The 16,147-nt window shown below is 44.0% G+C and overlaps 1 long non-coding RNA gene across 1 annotated transcript; it reads left to right on the top strand.

The window, feature by feature from the left end:
• Positions 1–3,164: 3,164 nt before the first annotated feature.
• Positions 3,165–6,145, top strand: LOC147003844 (uncharacterized). The gene is made up of 3 exons (XR_015047499.1): positions 3,165–3,251; positions 3,667–5,400; positions 5,958–6,145. It is a non-coding gene; the product is annotated as an uncharacterized LOC147003844 (long non-coding RNA).
• Positions 6,146–16,147: the final 10,002 nt, after the last annotated feature.

Here is a 16,147-nt window from a genome sequence, read left to right as displayed (position 1 = left end):
TGTATACAGCTTATGATTCTGGTGAGTGGGTCTAAAGGCCTGCATCTTCTCAGTATCCCCTGGGCCTCCTGCGGCAGTGTGACATAGCTGAAGGCATAGAGAGGCAGAGCAGCATGACCAAGAAAGCAACTCTTGTGACAAAGCCACTCCTGTGACAGTCTGAAAATCCATTATCCCATGAACGGGCAAATCCATTTCTAAGTACAGTGCCACCAGAACCGGTAGCCACTTGCCATGGCTGCACTGGGGACCAGTTTCCAACAAGTGAACTCTCAGGGAATCATTTCAACATTAGTGTGGGTCGCTTGCTCTCTCTGAGTTCCCTATCCTCTAAGTCATCTTTTTGGCTTCCCGTTGCCACTGTCCCAGTCAAGTTCTGGTTTGGATTCCCCAAGTGAACACTGGGGATGAGCCCCTGCACTCCAAGTGTCAGAGGAAACAGGAAGACAGGAAAGATCTGCATGGATGGTGCTTCCCAGAATTCTCTTGGCAGGTGAGAAGCCTCCAGAGGGAGCAAGGGAGGAGGAGCAGGAAGAGGAAGGGAGACCCACAGCAAGGAGCCTTGGCTCCAGTTCAAGCAGGAACATTGCCTTTTAAAGGACCCATTAAAACTGTAAATGCAGTTTCTCTCTGACCCATGATTTCATCTCCAAGAATCTATCCTCCAAAACCACTTACACAAATGCTTGAGTATGCTTTAAAAATATTTCTGTTTTTTTTTTTCCTAAGGAAAAAAAAAGTTAAAGACAACCTCTGGGCTTAAATCAGCACCTGGCAAGCAGGGGATCTTTGGGAACCATTTGTTTAATGAATGAATGAACTCAATTTCATTAGCAGGGCCATTGATCAGTTCCAGAGAGGATCCTGCTGCCATCAAAATTAAGTAGACTTATTTTCAGAGTCTGTAGCATATTGGCATGTGGGGAAAAGAACGACTTCCAAAAGCTTAGGGTACACACATACCCTCCTTTGGATATACTCAATATATGTGTATACTCTGAGTATATACATATACAGACAGATAATCTACAGCATACAGTTATATGCAGGGAATTTGCTGGGGAAATGTTCTTGGATAAACCTGTGAAGGACTTGAGGAAGCAGGAAAGGGTTGGGGAGAAGAAAGACAAGGTGAGAATCTAGGGGCTGATTCTGCTTGGAGAATCTTGGTCATTGACAGCACCACAGAGCCGGAAGCCAAAGAACTTGGCTACCCCTGTACTATGCTGTCCCACCTAAGGGTGGCCCCACAGGTAGCTATGGCATTCAGCGGGACATTTCTGAGTAGCTGCCAAGGATGATTCTCCAGAGAAAGGAGCTGCCGGGAGGTACCCTGGACAGAGTCGGGGCATCTGCTTACTGCTTGTTATTACACACACGTGTATGCTTTCTGGTTCACAGAAAAAAAAAATCTGGAATACAACCCAAGCTGCCACTAAATAGTGGCTACCTCTGAAAATGGAAAATAGTGTTTATAGAGAAGAAATGGAAGCAGGAACTTTTCTATTTTACTTAATGTATTTATGTAAACTGGCTGCACTTATGTTTACAGCCTTCCTAACTTCATTTGTAATATAAAACCAGTGAGCCGAGCCAGCAAGCATGTAAGGCTGTTAGACTCTGAAAATGGAGAAGCTGCGTGTGGGGTGGAGAATGAAGAGACCACGGACTGTTTGGTGCCTGCAGGGGTCTCATCGGGGAACATGGGAAGCAGTGAAGACAGGTTGAGCATCAGGCAAAACAGGCAGGAGGTTCCAAATCACTCGCTGCCTCCCAACCCATTCCCAGTTCTCATTATCCCCCTCAGCATAGAATGATTTTCTTTCTTTTGAAATAGATTAGCATATTTGGAGAGTTAGAGAAGTCATGCCAAGGATAGCAGTTCCTTTTCAGGAAAGAGTGTATCATCTTATAAGGGAACATGCAGAATAGTCAGGGGTTGTGGGTATGGCTCCCAGGGCATCTATTGGAACATACACACACACACACACACACACACACACACACACGCTTGTGCATTACACTGTTCCATCACAACTGGGAAGCAAGGTCCCTAGAGGAGGGAAAGGAGATGCTCTGCAGACAGAAAACAGAAGAGACCTGCCCTAGGGACTTGGAAGTCCTTGCATGCTCTTCCTTTATAGGCACGTTTCCAGGAGCCAGGTAGCCTTACTATATCCTCCTCACCATGCCTATGAGAGCCCTGAGAAGCTGAGCAGCTAGAAGATGGCTGCATACAAGGTGACAAGGCGGGAGCTCCAGATGATGTCAGCATCTTCTGCTGGCATCAAGGTATCACCATTGATACTTCCACTTGAGCCTCTGAGGGAAAACATGAGTGTCTGAGGGCGCTTGAAAATGTGGGACAACTTGCCATTTGATGGTGATGACTTTTTCCATAAATGACCCTGCAAAATCTGAAGGCATAAGTCATGCCAGAGAATGTGTGGTGTTGGCACAAATGAACTGTCAACGCACTTTGGCAGGCCATTCTCAGTCACTCTACTGGGAAGGAGTCACCGTCCAGGAAATCCTGAGCAGCCAAGAGGAGGCAGCCAAGTGGCTTCTTTGGTGACCAAGCATCCTCTCTAGGGAGTGTCAGAAACGTGTAGGAAAAGTGGGGTACGAAGAGAAAGGAAATTCTTGAACTGGGAAGTTAGCATAACAAAGCAAATATGTGTGTGGTAGCTGTTCAATCCCAAACTCTAAATATCTGTTGTTAAGAACAGCAACAGCTGGGAATGGAAAATGTCATGCTGAACGCTAAGGCGGTGTGGCGAAGGCCACTCGGATGACAGCAACTTCAGTTTAGGAAAGAAGGCTGTAGGTCACCCAGGTGATCACTGCCTTTCCCAGGTGGTTGCAGGAGGGGCAGTGGGCATTAAACAGGTTGGAAAGAACACAAAAGGATTTGACAGGCCTGACTCACCACATCTCGACTACAGCTAATTAATTATAAATAATTATCTCCTCGCTTGTTTTCCGTTAAGTTTTAGGATTTTTCTGGATGTTTCTCTGTGTGGTGGTTTGAATAGGCTTGGCCCACAGGGAGTGGTACCGTTAGGGGGTGTGGCCTTGCTGGAGGAAGTGCGTCACTGTGGGAGGGGGTGGGCTTTGGAGGTCTCCTATGCCCAGGCTTTACCCACTTCGGAAGACAGCTTCCTCTTAGCTGCCTGAGGATGTGAGCCTGTGGCTGCCTTCTGATCAAGATGTAGATCAACATGCACACTGACATGTTCCCCACTGTGATGGTAAGGGGTCAAATCTCTGAAACTGTAAGCCAGCCCCATTTCAATGCTGTCTTTTCTAACATGCTTCAGTTATTGTGTCTCTTCACAGCAATGGAAACCCTAAGGCACGCTGCGTGTCTACTATTCTCACACACAACTGATATACTTCCCCTCTTATTCCTATGATCCCATTCCCCCTCTCTCTTCCCCATTGCTTCTTTTTCCCTTTTTATAATGCTCTTAGTTGTTCTTAGCCTTCCACAGCTTAAGAATCTCTAAAATCTGTGAACCCTGACAGAACCCGGCTTTCCTTCCAGTGACTCTTCCCGTCCTGATTTTTTGGCATTGATATATTAAAATACCTCTTCATTCTTACGCTCTAACCTCAGCAATCCTAATTCTAGTTAACACCATACAGCGCTTGTTTATCTTTCAGCACTCTCTGCAGCTGGACTTGCTGTGTTGTTACTGGCTAGTCTGACGTTGGAGTCGTGGGCACATCCAGCCTGCTCTGGCTGCTCCTGTGGCCAACACAGAGATCATCTTAACTGAAGACCTAACTTCTGAGCCACAAACCTCAACTCTGCTACAACTCGGCCTCACCAGAGCACTGTGGATACTTCAACTGGAAGGATTCAACTGATCAATGAAACCCGAGCAAAGAAATAACCTGCACATATACATCCCAGTGAGGTAATAAGAAACAGGAAATATCAATACACCGTGACGTCTCCAAAATTTATTGGTAACACGGTAATGTCTTCTAACGAATCGGAAATCCCAAAGAACTTGGAAGAGTGATCGTTAAGTACATGCAAAGGAGTCAAAGAAGACAAACTCCTGCATGAATTCCAGGAGAAAACAAACAGCTGAATGAATGAAGTCAATGCCAGATGAAAGGGCAGTTCCACCACGAGACAGACTCATCGTAGAAGAACCAATGTGAAACCCAGGGAATGAAAACCCAGTAATGGAAATAAAAGCCATGAGGAAAGGAAGCCAGCACAGCTGAGATGGAGACATGGTGGACAGTGTGACAGTCAAACAAGGGTAAAGGTGAATTCATAACTAATGGTACTTTCAAGAAATACAGCACACCTTTTAAAAAAAAATCTACAATTCCTAGCCATCAGAAGACACAAGTGGCATTCAAAAGGGGTGGAAAAGAGTTTCGGCAAGGTCATGGCTTTCATTTCTGGAAAATCAAAGAAAGAGATACTATTCCTGTACGGAAGGCCTCTAGATTGCACCAAACAGCCTCCCTTGGCCATAGTGTTGCTGATGCCAAATACACAGAATACAACATCCATTGGCAGCAGCAAGAGAGAGCCATGGAGCTGTGCATGACGACAGACCCCAGACTCACAGCACCTGTCAACAGACATGTGGGAAAAAAGGAGGGCTCGGAGGGAGGGATACACTTCCAATTCTGAAAGACAACACCTAGACAGGGTTCTGGCAAGGTGAAAAACCAGAGGCTGCCTCAGTGTGAGTTAGTGAAAGAGTCAAAGTGAGAAGAAAAACAAGAATACAGAGGACTGATCCAAAAGAGAGAAATGGAGAAAAAAACTCTGGAAATCCATGGAAGGATACAAAACCATAAATATGCAATCTGTAAAATGAGGGAGCAGATGATGGATATGAATGTGAAGAACTCCTTGGCAGCAGCGCCAGAAGGTGGATTCCGGCTAAGAGACAAGCTCTGCCAAGAAGTGCAAGGCCCAGGTGTCTGGAGCCCTCCGTCAGGATTCTCTGTGCTCTAACGCTTCACCTGCTGGGGCCCAAGTCAAAGGCAGAGCTGTCTCCAGCAGGACTTCAGCAAGCTCCAGATGAAAGACACAGGGGATTTGAAATTGAGAGTTCTCCAATGCCCACAACACTCACCCTGTCATACCGCAGAGAAAATGATCAGACCTGGGCACCACAGGAATGGACCCTCCTGCAACAGGAGAGCTCTCGGGACCTCCAAGGTGAAGGGCATTCTTCAGCACCCACGCACACAGCTCGGGAGAAAGGGCGAGAGACCCGCTCACTACACATCCACATCCCTTCGCCTCCATTTTGGCCCTGTGGCGCGAGAACCACAGGAAGTACAGGGCAGAACCATAAATGTGTTGTTTCTCTCTGATCAAAGCCACAGACCCCAGACACACAAACTGTGGGGATTGTGGTAAGGAAGTCGGAAGCTGAGGCTCGCTGAGCCTCCCGGGACGGGGGGGGGGGGGTGTGGGGGGGTGCGGGGGTGCGGGGGGGGGGGGTTGGGGGGAGGTGTATGGGACTCCATGCGCTGTCCTGATGGTCAGAACTAATGAAGACACAAGGGGTGGACTCTTCCCCAACCAGGAAGAGTTGACAGAGAATATGATACTTATTGCAGCTTATTAGTCTATTTCATTTTACCAGTCGTTTGTGCTTATATGTTTCTATTCTTTAACCTTTTATTTTAATGTTCGGTTTTTATATACATATATATTTTGTTTAATGTTTTTAATTTTTTAAGCTTTTTAATTTTAAGAATTATTTATCTTTTCTCTTAGTATGTACATTTTTGCCTTTTAAATGTTTGATTGATCCTCTTGTAACTTGTATTGGCTTGTGAGACATCCAACCCTTTCTCCCAGCCTGATAAATAGTATCTTCTCTCCTGCTCCTCGTGCTTGTAGCCTGCAATGTTTTCTTCTTACTTCAGCTCATTCCCATCTTACTCTCTCATTCTCTCCCTTTCAGTGCTTCAACATACCACACTCTCTCCAACCAAGACCCTCGCTCGGGCTCCTGTCTAGAAACCGTACAGTGGCACCAATCAAGAATGCCATGTCCTCCAAGGTGCTAACACTGGGAGTGCTGTCCAACTGTCACTTTTGTTACTGCAGTTGACTTCTGCCATAAGTAGAAATGTAAGGGAAGACAACGCCATCCAGAGGACTCACAGTGAATAAAACAAAGGAAAGCCGTGAGGTCTCTGGACTTCTGTTTGTGGGTGGTATCTTCTATAGATGATAAGAAAGTTCAGCTGTGAAGTCTAGAGTGGTCCTGGGTCAGCCACAGCACCAGCTGACATTCCAGTGCAGATGGGGGAAACCTCACAAGGCCCCACCACTAACTAGATGATGGCTGGTCAGAGAGGGGGAATCAGGAGACACACCTCTTTACAGGCTATCCATCCCAAGTGGTCATCCCTAAACATGTACACAGATGGACGACACTAAACGCACGTGACAGGTATATATTATATATATATATATATATATATATATATATATATATATAAAATAGTGTGTGTGTGTGTGTTGCATAAGTATGCAACATGCAACAGTAATAATTGAAGTCAAAAGTTTGAGAGGAAATAGGGTGAGGGGTCATAGTGAAGTTGAGGGGTATGAAATAGGAGTCAAAATTAGATAAATACAGTACTTATGTCCAAAATTCAAAATTTTAAAAATTGGAATAATGAGCAAAAGCTATAAATCAGGAGACACATGCTTCCCAACAGATGTTCAAAACACAACAAAGACCTAAACACACACACACACACACACAAACCAACAAGACAGCACTCATGAGAAGCCACAAGGCACCTTCGTCCCAAGGCTGGGAACAAGGCCCATGGTAACCACACAAATGCCAGGGAAAGATTTCAGAGTCTCAATTTTTAAGAAGTTCAAAGGCCAAGCAGACATCTCAAATAAACAGAAAATGAATTTAATGTGAGATCTGCCCCACGTGGGCTGATCCATGGAGTGACGTCAGTTTCCAGTTTATACAACTGGCATGTGAACAGAGAGATCAGACAACAGCTAGCTTTAACTCCATCATATCCTTTATATGCAAATGGGTTAAGCAAAACCTAGATATTTCTTTATCCCTACTTGGCAGTGAGCTTTGATATATCTCTTTCCAAGGTAGCTAAATAGAGAATAAATTTTAAATAAATGTTCTAATTACAATGATGTTCTTCACAGAATTGGGGGGGTGGGGAATCCTAAAATCTACAAAGAAATATAAAAGAACAAATCTAAGCAAAAAAAAAAAAAAAAAAAAAAAAGCAAGCCAGGGTCGTCCCATCACCCAGCCACAAACTACACAGCAAACCAGTAGGGACAAAAAACAGTTTGATAGTGGCACAAAAGAAGAGGTATAGACCAATGGGGCATAACAAATGGACTCACGGGTAAAAATCACATAGTCTCAACATTTTTTAAAAAAAAAATGGAAGTGTCAAAAACATGCACCGAGAAAATGACAGACTTTCCAATAAATGGTGGTTGCAAAAGTAGTTATCACCTTGCAGAAGAATGAAATTATATCAGTGTTTCTGACCCTGAGCAAAAATCAATTCAAAGTGGATCAAAGACCTTCATTTCAACCCCGAAAGGGTGAAGCTGCTAGAGCAGGGCATGGCAGAAATGCTCCAGGACAGATATTGGCAACACATTTCTTTAATAGAAAGCCACAAACAGCAAATAGCCTCAAGAGTTGACAAACAGAACGTCAGATAAAATGGTGGGTTCATTGTGTCCTCCCTGATACTTGGTGAAAGAAAACAGTCAGGATAATCAACAATTAGTTCTTTTCCGCAAGGGACAAGGCCTGTGAGTGAACTGAGCCAGGAAGAATGGAACACTGAGAATTCCTGCCCACAAGGGCCACAGCTATCTGCATCAGCCCCACACTGGTCAGAAGCACAGTGCCCAGAGAACAATAGAAACCCCACAGGAGAGTGTATTGGGGACTTTTTGGATAGCATTGGAAATGTAATTGAGGAAAATACCTAATAAAAAAAATAAAAATAAATAAAAAAAGAAAAAAAGAAACCCCACAGGAAGTGCCGCTCCTCACGTACAGCAGGCCTGTGGCATCACAAGAGGTCAAGGTGTAGTGTGGAGGTCTGAGGGATGCACTGGAAAAGATTTACAACCTCCCTCCCAGCACACCAGACTAGCACAGACAGCTTCCACTCTCCCTTCCCACATGTGGTACCGAATGGATCTGCTGAGAACATTGTCTTGCAAAATGGCACAGCTGGGCCAGTGATTTGTTATAGCAGGATTCTTTAAGTTTCTTACTTCCTTTAAACTATCTATCTATCTATCTATCTATCTATCTATCTATCTATCTATCTATCTCTGTATGTGTGCATTTATGTGTATGTGTACATTTGTGTGTGTGTGTGTGTGTGTGTGTCTGTTTGAATCAAGTAATTCTATTTTAAAGAGAAGAAAACAAAAATAGAGAGTAGGCAAAGATAGTCGAGTGATGGCCTCTATGGTAATCTCTTAATTTAATAGGTAGACCAAACTCCTTTCCTCTGTCTGTTGAAATAGCCTAGAAAGAGATGTGCCTAGAACAATGAACTCAGTGGGGTTCGGACCCGTTTCAAACATCACGCCCAACTCAACTGAGCCAAGGCTTCCTTGGGAACAAAGAATAATGCAGAGGGGGTGGGAAAATGCAGTGATGATGAATTTTAGGCATCATTTGACTGTGCTAGGATGCCCAGTGATATGTCTCATATAAGGTTTGTCCCCCTAGACAAAAACTTCATGTCAAAAATTAATCATTATTATAACATACTGGGAAATGGGATCAGAAGGGGACCTCTAGGAGGTAACTATATCTTCCCTCAGGAGTGGATTGAGCCCTTCATTTGTTAGCAGATAGCAGGCTAATGGGTTGAGAGCGGGTTTTCCGTAAGAGCCACTTTGGCCAAGACTTGTCAATGTTCTTTGTCTCTGCTCATGTGGTCCCTATGCCATCTTGAAAGCCTTTCATTATCAAGTCCCTTGATTTTTATCAGAACCATTAACCAGAAGAAACCTACTTTTTGTATATTTTTTGTTTGTTTGTTTTTTGTTTTTCCAGACAGGGTTTATCTGTGTAGCCTTGGCTGTCCTGGAACTCACTCTGTAGACCAGGCTGGCCTCGAACTCAGAAATCTGCCCGCCTCTGTCTCCTGAGTGCTGGGATTAAATGCATGCGCCACCACGCCCAGCTAGGAACCTATTTTCTTAAAGCTGCTAAAATGTATTTCAGGGGAAGTCAATAAGACTGTCATCTGCTCATCTGCTACATATGTTTGGGGCGCCCATGCTTGCTCTTTGGTTGGTGGTTCAGTCTCTGAAAGCCCCCAAGGGTCCAAGTTAGTTGAATCTGTTGGAGTTCCTGTCCTCGTAAGGTCCTCCTGCCCCAACTCTTTCACAAGATCTTAAAGTAGAAAAGCAGGTATCTGCACAATAGAAAGCCATGGCAGAAAGCATCTTGCTTGACTCAAGGTTAATAACACATAACAGAACAAGTCAGTGTCAATTGTTTCCTAAGAAGGACACTGTCACTTCAGCCTGACGTGCAGAACTGAAATTTAATCACGAAAGAGCATCAAACTGGAATAAAATACATTCCATTCTACAGGACTGGCCTATGCCACTTGGTACTGTCAAGAAGCCAGTTGTTAAGTCAGTTGTCAAGAAGTCAGTTGTCAAGAAGTTGTTGTAAAATAAGATAATTATATTCGTTTGTCTAAGTGACCATCTTGTTTTAAGAGACAGGATGAAATTCTTGGGAATAATTGTGATGTTTGCAATTTTTTTTTTCAGAGAAAGAAGGAGGGAGAGAAACAGAGAGGGAGAAAGGACCCAGAGAGAGGAAGGGTGGAGGGGAAAAGGACGGAAAGAAAGGTTGAGAAGAAGATAAAGAAAGGGAATGGAGGGTTGCTGGCTGGTTTTGTGTGTCAAACTGACACAGACTGGAGTTATCACAGAGAAAGGAGCTTCAGCTGGGAAAGTGCCTCCATGAGGTCCAGCTGTAAGGCATTTTCTCAAGTAGTGATCTAGGCAAGGTGGGAGGGCCCACTGTGGGTGGTGCAATCCCTGGACTGGTAGTCCCTGTGTTCTATAAGAAAGTAAGCTGAGCAAGACAGGGGAAGCAAGCCAGTAAGAAACATCCCTCCACGACCTCTGCATCAGCTCCTGCTTCCTGACCTGCTAGAGTTCCAGTCTTGATTTCCTTTGGTGATGAACATCCAGGTAGAAGTGTAAGCTGAATAAACCCTTTCCTCCCCAGTTTGCTTCTTGGTCATGATGTTTTGTGCAGGAATAGAAACCCTGACTAAGACAGGGAGAAAGAATACTTACAACTGGGGTCCTTTGGCTTAGGGCATCAGAGATTAACCTTGTCAATCTTGCTAAGATTTTTGAGACAAGGTCTCACACTATGAGCCAGCCTGGCCCTGAACTCACAGGGATCCACCTCTTTTTTTTTTTTTTTTTTTTTTTTTTTTTTTTTTTTTTTGGTTTTTCGAGACAGGGTTTCTCTGTGTAGCCCAGCTGTCCTGGAACTCACTCTGTAGACCAGGCTGGCCTCGAACTCAGAAATCCGCCTGCCTCTGCCTCCCAAGTGCTGGGATTAAAGGCGTGCACCACCACGCCCGGCAAGGGATCCACCTCTTAAGTGATGAATTTAAAGGCATGCACACTATGCCCAGCCATCTTGTTAACCTGGAAAACAAGTCAGTCATGCCAGTTCAGGGCTCACAGGCTATTTGGTGTTTGAAGCAAGTGCTCACAGTAAGCAGAGGACGTAAAGAAGACAAGAAGCATCTGAAATAGCTTACTGCTCTAGCTCCCGCCTGCAAGAAACGAGAAACCGCTAAATAACTCTTTAGCTCTCAGACAACTAAAACAATGGGTCCCAAGAAACAGAAGTTTCCCCAAGACTCTCACGTTGGAAGAAGAAAAGATGTTGAGGCTTAGTGCCAGACAGAGAAAGAATCTGTCTTCCAGAAACAGATTCATTGAGTTCTAACAAGTTGTGGGACCACCTCACAGGATGAAACTAAGGCTCAGGCAGTGGTGTTCAACAGCAGACAGGACCATGAGATGACTGGGACTGCTTAGATGCACATGTCCTCGGTCCTCTAGTTAGACCACTATCATCACTTCAGGATTCTGGAGGTCACTAACTCTTCATTCTTTCCCCATTTATTTCATGGTCTCCTTTTTGCCTTTGACTAATAGTAGTCATAAGAGGCAGATGGATGGAGGGAACTGGGAAGGGAAGGGGATGTGGAGGGAAATGGGGGTTTCTGGATCAGCTGTGGGGAGAGACAGGAGAGATGGTCATGTGGTCATGAGACTGACTGGAAATCTGCAACTGACAGGCATGAGGAGGTGGGGGGGGCATCTCCAGGACAAGATAGAAACCTGGAATAAGGGAGGTGCCCAAGAATCAATGAGGGTGACCTTAGCTGTGACTTGCCACATTGGGGATATGGAACCTGAAGAGGCCACCTCCTGTAACCAGGGAGGAACCCCACTGGAGTGATAGAGACACCAACCCCTAAAATTCTCAACCTAAAATTTATCCTGCCTACAAGAAATGCAGGCACGGGAATGGAGTAGAGACTGAGGGAATGGCCAACCAATAGCAGGCCTAACTTGAGACCCAACCCATAGGTAAGCACCAATCCCTGACACTATTAATGATATTCTGTTATGCTTGCAGACAGCAGCAATGTTGTCCTCTGAGAGGCTCCACCCAGCAGCTGACTCAGACAGATACAGACACCACAGCCAAGCAGTGGATGGAGCCTGGGGACTCTTATGGAAGAATAGGAGAAAAGATTGTGGGTCCTGAAGGGGATAGGGACTCCACAGGAAGACCAACAGAGTCAACTACTCTGGACCCTTGGGGATCACAGAGTCTGAACCACCAACCAAAGAACATCACCGGCTGGACCTAGGCCTTACCACACACATGTAGCAGATGTGCATCTTGATCTTTGTGTGGGTCCCAAACAACTGGAGCGGGGGCTATCCCAAAAGCTGTTACCTGTACACAGGATATGTTCTTCTGACTGGGCTGCCTTATCTGGCCTCAGTGGGAAAGAAGTGCCTAGCCTCGCCGAGACTTGAAGTGCCAGTGTGGAGGGATACCTAGGAATCCCCCACCTGCTAAGAGGAGAAGTGGAGGGGGAAGGGAAAGGTTTGTGGGAGGGGGTGCCCTGGAGGAGGACAGTGAGTAGGATGTAAAATGAATAAGTAAAAAAAAAAATTAAATTAAAAAAAAGAAAGGAAAATATCACCTTTAAAAATACCTTCTCGTGGGGCTTGTAGCTGACTAGTCTTTGCAAACTCAAGACAGTAATGAGACAAAATCAATCCCAGCCCCTTGAGTGACTAAGAAACTCCTGGACGCTTTTTTTTTTTTTCTGTGCAGCCCTGGCTGTCCTGTCCTGGAACTAGCTGTGTGAACTAGGCTGGCCTAGATCTCAGAGATCCTCCTGACTCTGCCTCTCAAATGCTAAGGTTAAAGGTGTGCACCACCACCACCACCCCACTCCTGGCTGCTTTTATTTGACAATTCTTTGAAAAAGAAAAAAAAGAAAAAAAACCCTCCTAGTGCACTAGAAATGAAGGCTGGCAGCCTGCCTTTGTGAAGTTAGTTTGAGCAGCACGTGTAAGCGCCTTTAAGAGCTTTTCAGACTCCCTGAGAGATGATGCTTTTGCACCTGTTTCGTTTCTTCCTTCTTCCTCTCAAATGAAGCTTACCTAAAGTGCAAGAAAATCAAGTCTAAAAGGAAAGCTGGATTTTGGCTGGGGGTAGGGGGTGGGGTTTCAGGTCTGAAAGCGTTAACTAACTGGAGTGTGAGTGGTGAGCTTCCTGGATAGCAGAGAGGACCTAATAGCTTCAAATAATCACAAACATGGGAAGGAAAAAAATCTTATTACAGAAGTTATAAAGTAACTGAACTTTAAAATGGTTTATATTGAAAAAGCTATTTCTAAATAATATAAACCTCTTTTATGTTATTTCTTCTTTTTTTTTGGTTTTTCTTTTTTTTTTTAATTTTTTTTTGTTTTTTTTTGTTTTTTTTATTTTTAATATTTTTATTACATATTTTCCTCAATTACATTTCCAATGCTATCCCAAAAGTCCCCCATAGCGCCCCCCACTTCCCTACCCACCCATTACCATTCTTTTGGCCCTGGCATTCCCCTATATTGGGGCATATAAAGTTTGCAAGTCCAATGGGCCTCTCTTTCCATTGATGGCCGACTAGGCCATCTTTCGATACATATGCAGCTAGAGACAAGAGCTCCGGGGTTCTGGTTAGTACATCATGTTGTTCCAACAATAGGGTTGCAGATCCCTTTAGCTCCTTGGGTTCTTTCTCTAGCTTCTCCATTGGGAGCCCTGTGATACATCCAATAGCTGACTGTGAACATCCACTCCTGTGTTTGCTAGGCCCCGGCATCCTATCACAAGAGACAGCTATATTTGGGTCCTTTCAGCAAAATCTTGCTAGTGTATGCAATGGTGTCAGCGTTTAGAAGCTGATTATGGGATGGATCCCTGGATACGGCAGTCTCTAAATGGTCCATCCTTTCATCACAGCTACGAACTTTGTCTCTGTAACTCCTTCCCTGGGTGTTTTGTTCCCAATTCTAAGAAGGTGCACAGTGTCCACACTTTGGTCTTCATTCTTCTTGAGTTTCATGCGTTTATCAAATTGTATCTTATATCTTGGGTATCCTAAGTTTTGGGCTAATATCCACTTATCAATGAATACATATTGTGTGAGTTCTTTTGTGATTGTGTTACTTCACTCAAGATGATGCCCTCCAGGTCCATCCATTTGGCTAGGAATTTCATAAATTCATTCTTTTTAATAGCTGAGTAGTACTCCATTGTGTAAATGTACCATAATTTCTGTATCCATTCCTCTGTTGAGGGACATCTGGGTTCTTTCCAGCTTCTGGCTATTATAAATAGGGCTGCTATGAACATAGTGGAGCATGTGTCCTTTTTACCGGTTGGGACATCTTCTGGATATATGCCCAGGAGAGGTATTGCTGGATCCTCCGGTAGTACTATGTCCAATTTTCTGAGGAACCGCCAGACTGATTTCCAGAGTGGTTGTACAAGCTTGCAATCCCACCAACAATGGAGGAGTGTTCCTCTTTCTCCACATCCTCGCCAGCATCTGCTGTCACCTGAATTTTTGATCTTAGCCATTCTGACTGGTGTGAGGTGGAATCTCAGGGTTGTTTTGATTTGCATTTCCCTGATGATTAAGGATGTTGAACATTTTTTCAGGTGTTTCTCTGCCATTCGGTATTCCTCAGGTGAGAATTCTTTGTTCAGTTCTGAGCCCCATTTTTTAATGGGGTTATTTGACTTTCTGGAGTCCACCTTCTTGAGTTCTTTATATATATTGGATATTAGTCCCTTATCTGATTTAGGATAGGTGAAGATCCTTTCCCAATCTGTTGGTGGTTTTTTTGTCTTATTGATGGTGTCTTTAGCCTTGCAGAAGCTTTGTAGTTTCATGAGGTCCCACTTGTCAATTCTCGATCTTACAGCACAAGCCATTACTGTTCTATTCAGGAATTTTTCCCCTGTGCCCATATCTTCAAGGCTTTTCCCCACTTTCTCCTCTATAAGTTTCAGTGTCTCTGGTTTTATGTGAAGTTCCTTGATCCACTTAGACTTGACCTTAGTACAAGGAGATAGGAATGGATCGATTCGCATTCTTCTACATGTTAACAACCAGTTGTGCCAGCACCATTTGTTGAAAATGCTGTCTTTCTTCCACTGGATGTTTTTAGCTCCCTTGTCGAAGATCAAGTGACCATAGGTGTGTGGGTTCATTTCTGGGTCTTCAATATATTTTTTGGTTTTTCGAGACAGGGTTTCTCTGTATAGCCCTGGCTGTCCTGGAACTCACTTTGTAGACCAGGCTGGCCTCGAACTCAGAAATCCGCCTGCCTCTGCCTCCCGAGTGCTGGGATTAAAGGCGTGCGCCACCACGCCCCGCATGTTATTTCTATGATTTCATAATAAAAAAAAAAAAAAAACCTTGTGGTAAGACCATGGCACATACAAAATATTTGCCTGTTTATCAGATCATTAGGCTAAATTTCTTTTGGTTCTTAAATGAAAGTTACAGAAAATCTAATCCCTATGGTGAATAAAAAGACCTATTCCATTAGGTTCTACCAAATAGTATAAGCCAGTACTACATTTAAAGGATGACTGAATTAAAAGATGTGCTTTTAATAGGTGGTCAAAATTAAAATCTCTGCACCACATGTTGCTAGGTAACCTAGTGTTCTTAGCATTCAACTGTATATAGAGACACTTTTGCATGATTTCTTCGCCTTGATCTATTTAAAATATACATAGCTCGTCCATATAAAAATGAGACAATTTTGCTATTGATATAATTGCTAAGATATAGTACATTTTGTTATAAATAAGAGTCCAAATTAGATCACTTGGTATCAGAGCATGTTGTCAGGAATCGGAGTGTAGTTCAGACAGTGATGGGTCAGTGGTTGGTGAGACCACACCTTGACTAGATTTCTGAGACAGGCATATCCCTGACCCTCTACTTAATCTCATTTCAGGACCCAAAAGATGGAATTGACAGGGAAGATATTGGATGTCTTTGTCTTTCTTCCCCACTGTGGCCACACTGAATAAATCTCACAACTTCTGCTTCTCTCCATATATTTGTCTTCTCTAATTGACTTCTTGGGATGAGTGACCAAACCTGGCTTCATGGGGTACAGACTGTGATCCCAACTTCAGTAGCATTATCTTAACTTTTTTTTTAAATGCAATATGCTGTGTTGAGAGATGGCTCAGTGGATAAAAGCATTTGCTGTAAGCCTGCAGTCCTGAGTTTGAACCCTGGAATCCAAGTAAAAGTTAAAGAAGAAAATTACGTCCACCAAACTCTGACTTCCACACTCATGTCATGGTGCATGCGTGTGCATGTGCACACTCACCTGCCCCCCAAATGATATATTTTAAAAAAGTACGACAATGCAGTCCGTAGCAGGATCCAATCCTCGTATCTTAACAGACTTATGATCCTAGTTGAGTTTGTTGGTCTATTTTGGTTTTAGTTACCC

This window comes from Mus caroli, unplaced genomic scaffold (genome assembly GCF_978045245.1).
Source record: "Mus caroli unplaced genomic scaffold, Mus_caroli_1 scaffold_7, whole genome shotgun sequence".
NCBI lineage: Eukaryota > Metazoa > Chordata > Mammalia > Rodentia > Muridae > Mus > Mus caroli.
Note: the sequence above shows the minus strand (reverse complement) of the source record. Positions and strands in the feature narration are given on the sequence as shown.